The sequence below is a fragment of the Euleptes europaea genome, chromosome 3, assembly GCF_029931775.1.
Source record: "Euleptes europaea isolate rEulEur1 chromosome 3, rEulEur1.hap1, whole genome shotgun sequence".
Lineage (NCBI taxonomy): Eukaryota > Metazoa > Chordata > Lepidosauria > Squamata > Sphaerodactylidae > Euleptes > Euleptes europaea.
The window spans coordinates 56,431,977-56,443,002 of NC_079314.1; positions in this window are offsets into that span (position 1 = coordinate 56,431,977).

Sequence of the window (11,026 nt, forward strand, 5' to 3'; positions counted from 1 at the left end):
AAGGAGATTTGTACTGGTGCATGAATATACCCCAAATACTACTTATGAAAATCTTCTCTGAGCATGTTTGCAATGCTAAAGAACAAGAGGAAATTAAAATGTAAACCAAAACAACTTACAGTCTAACTCTAGTTTCTGACGGGAGGGGGAGGGGACAGATGGACATGTACAGCTATTCTCCCATATACCTTGACATCTGAATTCCTCATGGCTGGATCTTTAGTTAGATGCTCTTGAAATACCAAAGCAGTTGTTGTTACTTAATCTTGTTTATCTGAAAGGTTTATGGGGTTACAAGAGAGGCAATGCTGATTGTATAAAATTACATTGGTAAATTGCTATTTGGGGAATCACAGGACGAATTTAGCCAATCAGGAAGGGTGTTGGTCTAACAGCGCATTTCTGAGCCTTAAGGATGAAAGCCCTTAGGAAGCCAGGAAGGTGCTGCACCAGTGTTTGGGTCCCCCGCGCCAGTGTCCAGGTTACTTATAATGGCTTTAGTAGCTCAAATGCCGGCGGGAAGGCCCGGATGCCGGTCTCCAGGGGCTGCCGCAGCAGCACCACCCCAGGACGCCAACAGGGTCCCACCGGCATCCCGGGAGGTGTCCCCGTGTTCCGGAAGGCATACCCAGGGCAGGCCAGGGGGGGGGGAGGAGCTGCTGGTAGGCAGCTTCCCATCCCCTTTCGCCCCCGGAACGCTGCCGAGAATAGCCGAAAAGAGTTCACTTTTCTCTATGGGGCAAATAGGCCCCATTTCACACAAAAAAGCCTCTAAAATACTTTCTTTTTGGGGTGTGTGTGAGGAACGGCTTAGGAGGTGGTGTGGCAGGGCCTCCTCCCTGCCGACTATGCAGGCCGCAGCTCAGGAATGCACTGTAAATGTCTACCATGATCTTTGCCAGGGAAGAAATATGAAATTGAGAAACACAATGTAAGCATGTAGCAAATGTTTTTAGTTATTTGCAATTGAATACATTACAAGAAGAGAGATTCTGTGTTTTGTCCTACCATCTTTAGAACATGATACCAAGCTCTACTCATTCATCATGTATGAGGTACATTGTTAAAGAGTTCTAGCTGGATGATCTGTGGTGGAGAAAAACCCATTGATTTCCATTAAAGTTTCTTGTGGTTGAGCATCAGCAGCTGTCTTATGTGGGATTTCAAAGAAAATTAGAAGAATACAATGGTTATCTCTACCCTTCACTCAAATCAATTTTAGAACAGCCATTTTGAAATTTTAGACAGAAATACTAAATATAAATCTATTCAATGTGACATCCACACTATCCATTAATTCGTTCTCTCAATACTTCAGTGGCAAAACTAATGATGTCTTTTCTTCAGTAAGAAGTATACAACAAATGGGTTCTTCCAATAGATAAATGTATGCTGTGTGCAGCGCATAACTTAGCACGTTTGGTGGTGGAAAGTGTGGTCAAGTTACAGATGACATAGGGTGACCCTATGGGCAAAATAGTCAAATTGGTGATGTTATGAGGGTCATCTGGCCTATCGCATGGCTTTTATAGTTAGCTTGAGAACAAGGTACATCTTGTGACTTGCTGCCATAATTTACAGATTGAAAGGAAGAGGTATATGAAAAAGGCATAGCTCATACATTTCCAAGTGGAGACTAGCCTAGGGACAAACCAGCTGCAGATCTTAACTCTGAGAATGATACAGTATCTTTCAAAGCTGAGTGGAAAACAAAATTCCACTAGGAATGATCTGATTTTCAATCCTTGTTGTTTCAACTACAAACTCCCCTTTTTGATTTCCAATGCCTGTTGTTTCGACTTCTAACTCCTCTTCAAACTCAAACTTCTCCCCTGTCCATTTCAAATTCAAGATTCTTTCTGTTCAAACCATTTTCTGTTGCCTCGTACCACTTTTTTCATCAAATGACTATTTTCACAATTATTTGAATATCAGGAAATTACATATTATGCATATAAATGGCCTCCACCATACATATAAAATATACCAAATAATAGAAAATACAAACCAACCTTCAGAACCTACAGTGAAAAACAGAACTGAAACCACTGACAAAAATAAACACATATGTTGGGGGGAAATGAAATAGGAAACATTTGTCCATTCTTAAGTTCCATTAGGTTCTCCCCTCCCTAACAGGGGTTCAGTAACTACAGAAGATATACCTGCTGGAATTCTCTCTTCTCTGCAACGAATAATAAACTTCTCAGTCTTTAACAATGCAGTTCCAAGCATAATTACACCCTTTGACTTCAGTGGGCTTACAAGGATGTAACTCTGCTTATACCTGCACTGTAAATCAAGCAACACTTCTTAGAATGTATTCCATTTAAATCAATGCAATTTATAAATATATTTCAGATTAGCTTCAACAAGTTAGGGTTCATGGTGGAGGGAGAGATAAATGACAGAGAAATTGGACTGGAAGATGTTATTTGGGTTGGGAAAACTTCCTAGTTTTCTCATATATATTTTTTTAAATTCTAGCATCTAACAGGAAAGGAGTGGTTTTCTGTTAGGGTTTAAGCCACCCTAGGACAAAAGTCATTAGGACTCTGAGTGTTGGTGGTGGGGGTAACACTGGATTTACTAGTTTTACCACCTGTCTCAGCCACCCTTTTCCATTGCTTTCAATGGTTGGAAAGTTCGCCGGGCTCCTCCATAGAGAAGCAAAGTGAAGTTCGCAATAGAGAATCTGACAGCGGCCACTTCACTATTTCTTTTCTATGGAGGAGGATGGGGTGACCCCTTCCAGAATCCATAAAACTGGACCCCCTGACCCAATCCTTACCAAACTTGGGGGTTCAGGCAAGGAGAGTCCCTTTCATAAATGCCACAAATTTGGGAGCTCTACCTCCAAAAATGCCTCCCAGGAGCTTCACTCTCTCTCTCTTTCAACTTTCCATACAGGATTTCCATGCTGTGACCATGTGTACAGAATGCACATGCAATCCTCACAATATGTACTATCACCATTTCTTCTGAAAGGGTAACATGTGGATTTTTAGACTCATTGCACATATACTGGACTGGTATGTGTATTTTGCAGCAGTAATAAATGTGCACTGCCCCTTTCAGAAGGAACAGAGATCAGTTGTATTGGGAGGACTGTGTAGCACATTCGTTCTGTACATTCAGTCAAACATAATAACTGAAAGGGGCTACTATCTCCACACAAATCCTACTACAAGGCTTCTTGTTGGAGGGGGTGCAATTTAGGATTCAGCTGTAGAATGCATACTAGGACATATCCCAATATATGGCAGGCATATACAATTGTGATTTTGTGCAATTGAGTGACTTTCTTTTAATGAAAGAAAGCAGAGGAGAGATTGCCATATTGTGGATATTACAGCAAATTTATATGTTTTAGGGGGAGTATGAAAACAAAGCATGCCTTCAATTTATTCCCCCGCCCCAATAATACTGCCAAAATGCATATCTCACAAAAAGCTACAATCTAATTAAAACAGAAAGAAAATAACAGGGAATTTTTAATTGTCTCTGTGTTAGAACATCAGTGCCCTTGTGCTGATGAAGTTCCTTAATAATTTAGAAAATCTGTAATCTACAACTTTGGAAGTTACCATGTTATCTTAAAGTGAAGAGAAAAGTCTTTCATCCATATGTCATTAAGATCTTCCACTAGACACTGCTCACTTTTCTGATGAATAGGCAAAAAGCTAAGCATTATTCAAGGAAAATTATAGTTTAGCCTAAGTATCATATGAGTTAAGCGATGTATATGCAACTAATGGAGTACTTTGCCAGCTTTGGTTTAACTAATGAAATTAACACTAAAGACCTGCAGTCAATTGTTTTGGCCAGTAAACACCGGTGCACAGAACCTTTGCCATAACTCCTGTTCAGAAGAAAGGAATCAATTCCTCCTTTACCCCTTTTTTGCCATCCCTAACTCATGGTATCTCTTTCTTTTGTGCCCTTAACTCCTCTGTTTGTTTGAATTCTGTAAAAGGAAGTGTCCATCAGGACTTTTCACTGAGCCCTTAATGGTCAATTTCCAATGACCTGGATGGAAGGAGAGAAGGAAAAAATGGAGAGACAGTAGCTTTAGTCTTTCATACAGTGATCCCCATGGTGCCAACCATTGTGTTTCCTGGTATCTACTTTAGCCGGGGTGGGGGGACACACTAAAAAGTGTTAAAAGGAACAGGGGGAAAAGTGAGTTTCAGGTCTCTCCCTACCAGCTAACCGAGTTGCAAAGCACTCATCCCAGGCAATTGTGTTACAGCTCTCAACTTAGCTATAGCATTCCATATATTTCTGGGCTTAGAAATCTCTCCTGGTGTCCATTGTTCAGGGTCAGCAGGTGCAACCATCCCAGTGGGTAAGATGCTGAGCCTGCTCCTGCCTCCATCAGACTCCGGAGGGGCCTGGGAGTAGGAAAGTGAGCCTGGGTTTCATGAGAGGCCTGAAGGTGCAGGAGGAACATACTGGCCACTGGGAGAGCTGCTGGGGTAGGCCAAGTTTCCTGGGAGCCGAGGAGAAACCGGGGCCGATGATCAGTGGCAGCAACAGCATCAAGAGGTCTGCCCCAGAGTGAGGTCATCAGCCGAAGATGGGATACCTGGCAAAGAGACAGCCAATGGAACAGGCAGTCCAGCAAAGCAGGGGAGAGTTGGCAAGCAACTGGCAAGCTAGGTCTCCTCGGAGTAGGAGCCAGGGTATTTGCCAGCTGGGCACAGATTGCTCACAGCTGGGGGAATGGGCAGGCGCAAGTCCTGAGGCTGGAGTATCCCATGGGTGAGTGAGGGTTGAAGGCACCAATGGGGGAGGGGAATGGAGCAGCATGAGGGTGACATGGGGGGAGAGCAGCATGAGGGTGATGTGGCAGAGGGAATAACAGGCAGTCCCAAATGGGCAAATGAGGAGGAGTACTTTCAGACAGAAGGCTATGTGGTCTGGTCAAGCACAGGGAAGGAAGAAACAAGGTGACATAACCCCATTCTGCTCCCAGTCTGAGGCCTTCGGAGAACTTCTAGCTACAGGGCATTATGGTGGGCCTTCCAATGGACCAGGGGGTGATGGTGTGGCTTCACAGCTATACAGGTAGAATACCATGTTTGGAAACTGAAACCAAACAGCAAAGCAAAGAACTGATCCTGGTTTCCCATGGCAGCCATTTTATGGTGGTGCCCACTACACAAGGTCACATACCCCTGCCTTTAAGGGACAAACTCATCTGTTACAAAATTTATATTTGGCAGGCCCTGACCTGGATAGTCCAAGCTAGCCCAATCTCATCAGATCTTGGATGCTAACTAGGGTCAACCCTGGCTAATATTTGGACGGGATACCTCCAAGGAATACCAGGTTCATGATGCAGAAGTAGGCATTGGCAAACCACATCTCTTGCCTTGAAAACCCAATGGGATCACCATGAGTCTGCTGTGACTTGACAGCACTTTCCACCACCACATTTGGCAGAGCTGGTCTCCTGTTCACACAAGGGTATTAAGGAAAGGTAAAGGAACAGAAGTTAGCTATACCTCCCATTGCTAACTCTCTCCAAGGGCCCTGGCAACTGAGTAAGTTCAGAGCATGCATCAATAGCAGCTACTGGCAAGCTGCCCAAACAATGATGAATGCTGCCAAATGTGCAGACAGAAATTCACTCAAAATGCTGCACAAACAAATTGTCAACAAGAGCATAGAGTGCTCACTACAAGAGAAAGGAGGAACAGCAAGCAAGACAAATATTATTTTCGAGCACGATATTTGTGAGGACTGCAGCATATGGGCCAAAGCAGCAGATGCTTTTAAGGTCGTTTAACTATACTGGTCAGTATAATTAAATATAGAAAACATTAGAGGCTGTGACATAGCTCCCCTATTTTTGCCTTTGTCTGCTATATGGTTTCCCTGAAAAATGAAGAGGAAAAGCTTCCATTGAAGGCTGTTATAATTAATGATGCCTCCCACTGCATATAAAGAAGACACAAGAAACTGAATAATGGGTTCTTTAAAAAAGTCTCAGTTTCATAACCTCACTACAATCGGGGGCGTGTGCATGATTTTCCTCTAATGCACAGGTGCATAAGAAGTAGCTTGCTGGAAAAACGTAAGCAAAAAGCAGACACTTTCCATGCAGCCCCAAAGGTACTTGGCTCAGCACTGGACAGCAAACAGTGATTTTGGGATGAGCCTGTCTGAGATTCAGCTCATGGGCAGGTAGTGGCATCTGAACAGGATTAATTTGCCTGACAAGTATACCTAACAGGAGCTAGTAATCAATTTGCCCCAGACTTCTAGAATGAAATCACTCGGTAATTGGGGGTTGGATTATTGACCCAACATAAGATGGATTGACTCAATAAAGGAAGCCATGGCCCTCAGTGTGCGAGGCCTGGGCAAGGCTGATAATGATAGGATACTTTGGAGGTCATTAATTCATAGGGTCTCCATAAGTCAGAAATGACTTGATGGCATGTAACACAGAGACAACTCAGTGCAGGTATATTTTCAACCAAGGTTAGAATAGCAACCAAAAAGTTCTTCCTAGGCCCGCCTGGCAACTGGCTGTTTGTTTTTCATTGGATAATGGGTGGGCGAGTTGTCACTGACTGCAGAAAACAGCTGTGGGCTGAGTGAGGTGTGGCAAATTTCAATCAAGAACACCCACCTTTGATCGGCTAGTTAGCTCGGATCTGCATTGCTGTCAGCCTGGGCATCTCCCTCTGAGGAGCACAACAAACCAGTTTATCCCGCACAATGAGACCTGAGAGATGTCAATATCAAATTAAATATTTTTCCATATCTAAAATCTGCATGTATTCAATTCTAATGAGGCCCCCAAAGACCTGCCTTTCCATATATTCCATTTGTGTTTCCCATTCACTAAAACCAGGTAGTGAATTCTGCACCCAAGGATCTCCGTTTTTGTAAGTATTTATAACAATTCTGAAGAAACTCAAATGTCATCTGGCTCATTTTCAAGTCTTGGGCTTTTAGCTGTGACCTTGGAAACCTCTTGCCATTATTAAAAATTATTTAAACTTTACATATTAGTGGAGAAGGGAATCCGATCAGTAGACATTTTTTAATGTGCTAACTTCTTCCCAATTTCAGTTCTTCTAACCTAAGGCTATCTACACAGAGTTGTGGAAGAGACTGAACAATGAAGGAAGATTTTCCCCTCTCTGGCAGCAAGAAATTGCATAGGAAATATAATGTTTCAAAAATGAAGGCACTACTTTTTTTCCCCTTCTGCCCTTTAATAAAGAAGAAATTGATACTCCAGAGAGCAAGCTTCCCCTTGCAAAATGCTCATGCCATGTCAGTGCTCCGGTACCAAAGATTATGTTTTATTGCTTGGTGTCAAAGCAATGATTACGCTGAAAGCAGGATAGTCCAAGAAGTCAGCGCTTCTGCAAGAAAACAATTTATAGCTTGATTTGGCTTCTGACCTTCATACGGCAGTGGAGCCTTTGTGCCTCTTTGTCAGTTCTGTGCTTCCACCTACAGTTGGATTCCATTCACCGAACATATTTCATCTTTGCTTCTCTATGGAAATTGATAAAGACGTGAACCTTCATGATCTGCTGACTGGGACCTAGTCTTCAGCAGTCTTAAGACAGTCCCTACCAAATACGGCCAGGGGCTGAACACACACTGAAGATTGCTATGTGTAACTAGATTAGCAGTCATGTGTACTAAGCATGCAATTCTTTAAAAAGCAGCAAAAGAACCCATCATTTGATTAACAAAGAGCAATCTTGGGCTGGATTTCACACACCCCTTCTTCTTTGCCATGCTCCACCTGTCTATGGTCTCTCCCACCAGGGGCAATCTTACCCAGTGGGCAACAGGGGCTGGTGCCCTGGGCTCTGCACTGGAGGTGGAGCAACAACACATAGCCTTGCTCCAAAGGAGGGGAGGGAAGAAGAGCAGAAGGCTCCTGCTGTAGCTTGTACTTGCCCCATCTGGGGCTTGGGCAGCTGGCTTCCAGTGACAGTGGTGATTCCTACCCACCTTCCACAGGGCAAAGTCCATACCTTGCCGCAGTGGAGGTGGCAGCAGGGAACTGGCAGTGATTTGGGGGCTCCATTCTGGACTTTTGTCCAGGGTCTCAGAATTACTAAGATAGCCCCTGGCTCCCACATGGAGATTTGCTCTGGTTTGGCATCCAAGTTGGAGCATCCACTTGATGCTCCCTAATTGTCCACTTTCTGGGTTTTCTCCCTGCTTTTCTGTAATCATTCCCAAACCTAGATTGATATACTCTTTTGGGGGAAGACTATAGTAAAATTGCAGCCTTACATATTGTGTAGCTGGAAAGGTATGTAATTCTGAAGGTCCTGCCCACATCAGCACCATTTCCCTTGATTCAGCTCCTATGATTGCTATTTCCCCCTCAGGCCACCTGATGACTTTTCAGGTTTTAAAACAATCAGGTATTGCTAGGTTGCTGTAGTATAATGAAATTATAACAATGTATTTTTATTTATACCCTAGCTTTCTTCCCAATGGGACCCAAAGCAGGATACATTGTTCTCCTCTCTTCCTTTTTGTCCTCACAACAACTATGTAAGGTAGGTTAGACTGATAGTATAAGTTTTATAAGGGAACCTCTGCAGTGAAAAGGACTAGAGACTTAACTTTGTTTTCTTTGAAACGAAAGCTTGGAATGCAGAAGAACTATTTGGGGCAATCAATCATTATGTGATTGTGCTATAGCACTCTACCAATTGCTGAAATTTAATAAGTTTTCTATGGCACCCTTCTAGGGGGGTGGCAGTTGTGGGGAGCTGAGGTAAGTGAAGGGCAAGGAAAATTGTTGTGTGGACACTCTGTTACCACTGCAAACACCTCTCCATTCACATTGCCATGTGGGACCAACCTGTATTGAAAAACTGATCCCATCCCTTTTTAAAGAGTACTCCATGAACTCAGCTGCACACTGTTTGATGAAGTCCAGTGTTTAAATTTCTCTCAAATTTCAATTATCTTTTATAATATTTAAAAAACATTAGAAGGGCTCAGTATTATTTATTTGTTCATTCATTCATTCATACAGTCTGTTCAGTATAAAAGCCTGGTCAGGAAGAATACACCTAACAGGACCAGTAATACAAGGAAAGATCTATTCCAACCACATAAAGATAGAAAAGTATGCTTGCCATAGAAATAAGCAAGATCAAAATAAAATGTTCAGATGGAGAATCACTTAAAATTATAATGGGAAAAACAGTCTTAATAGTTCTTCTATTGGGTGTATTGGAACTGTTAATTCTAAATAGTTTGGACCAGTATGAAATGTTCTGTAGGCGGTATGTTCTTTCTGAGAGGTAGCTGGGGAGAGCTACATTTTTCAGAAGCATGAACACTGCCACTTTCCAAACATTTCAACAGCCCTCTTCAAAATCTACATTTGCCTGCTACCTTACACACGCTCACAAAAGAGCCTGATGATTAAGTTTACAACCTTTTCTTTTCATGCAAATAAGTTTAATAAACCTCTGAAGAAATTACAATGAAGAAACTAAAATATAACTAATATGCCAGCTCCATTTTAACCAGTCTGGGGAATAAAGTGTTTTTAATATTGATCAAGATTTTCTGTCCCTTTGGATTTTTCTTAGATTGAAAAAAAAAAGCATTCTCACTCATACTCAGAAAGCAAAGGGATTACAGAAAATGAAGAACATCTCTATGTGTATCTATTATTCTCTGGGCAGAGAGAGTCCAATTTACTCTGCTCTTACTAGCTCTTCAGAACCATTGAAGCTCATATTTCTGCAACCACATATGAAAATCCATAGGTACCTTTGTGCTTTGCTAGCTTGCAGAGCATCAGTAATAAAGTAATCTGTATTCTATAATAAATGAGCAAATAGTAGTCTATCATGAAGGAAAATGGTGCCATTAAACTATTATAGCAACTTGCACATTTTCTTGAGCAAGTCTTAGCCTGGATTCAGACCAATGCTTGTTTTATTTTTTTCTAGAGATTTTGTGTGTGAGAGTTACTCTTCCAGTGTGAATCTTTTTTAATCCTGCCGTACATATGGTATGTATTTAAATTACTTTTTAAAATTGCAAATTAATGCAAAGGTTGTTTAATTGCATTCATTTATTTATTTAGGATTTTTTAATACAGCCTCTTCAGAATTCTGGTCAAATACAACTACTCATTTATCTTTCTCTGCAGTGTGCTGATTCAAGACTGTTAACACGTAAATTGTATTTGCTTGATCAGGGCAACTCAAAGTCAAGACATGCATGTATTGTTCAGCCATTACAGATCTCCCATGTTGAGTTTAGATTATTGCCTCACATTTCCCCAAAGGCAGTATATTTTAATTGAGTCATTTATAGCCCATTCCTGAAACAACGGGATGCGGAGTCGGCGGGGAAGAGGCGCAACGGCACCTCTTCCTAAGCCAATTCGCGCATGCAGTAAAACAAAACAGAAAAGCCATTTTGCGGCTTTTGTTTTTGTTTTACCAGGGCTAAAAGCCCCATTGAAAACAGTGAGGCTGCGCCTGCTCAAAAGCAGGCTCAGCACCACTGTTCCCAGCGCCGGTGTATCTGGCCAAACCAGGATAGGAAGCCTACTAGCCGACGGCTCCTCTTTCCAGCCCGCCCCCAGAATGTCCCCCTGTGCCGGAGAGGCCGCACCAGCAGAGGGGGAGGTGCGGTCCCGCGGCACTCTGCTGCCGGCGGGCCTGACCTTGCCGCCAGCGTAAGTGCATGTAATGGAATTATGAACTCTCTCTCTCTCTCTCTCTCTCTCTCTCTCTCTCTCTCTCTCTCTCTCTCTCTCTCTCTCTCTCTCTCTCTCTCTCTCTCTCTCTCTCTCTCTCTCTCTCTTTTGTACCAGGACTAACAGCAGGTATGAGTGTGCCGGGGCAATTTTCTTTGGGGAAACACAGCTGCCTTTAAATAAAATTAAAAACAACAAGAGATCTCACATCTGAGGCAGAATGGGGCTGCCGGGACTGCCGTAGCACCATAAAGGGGGGTTACATTTATCCTGCTGGCCTAGGTCATGGGCAGTCCATTC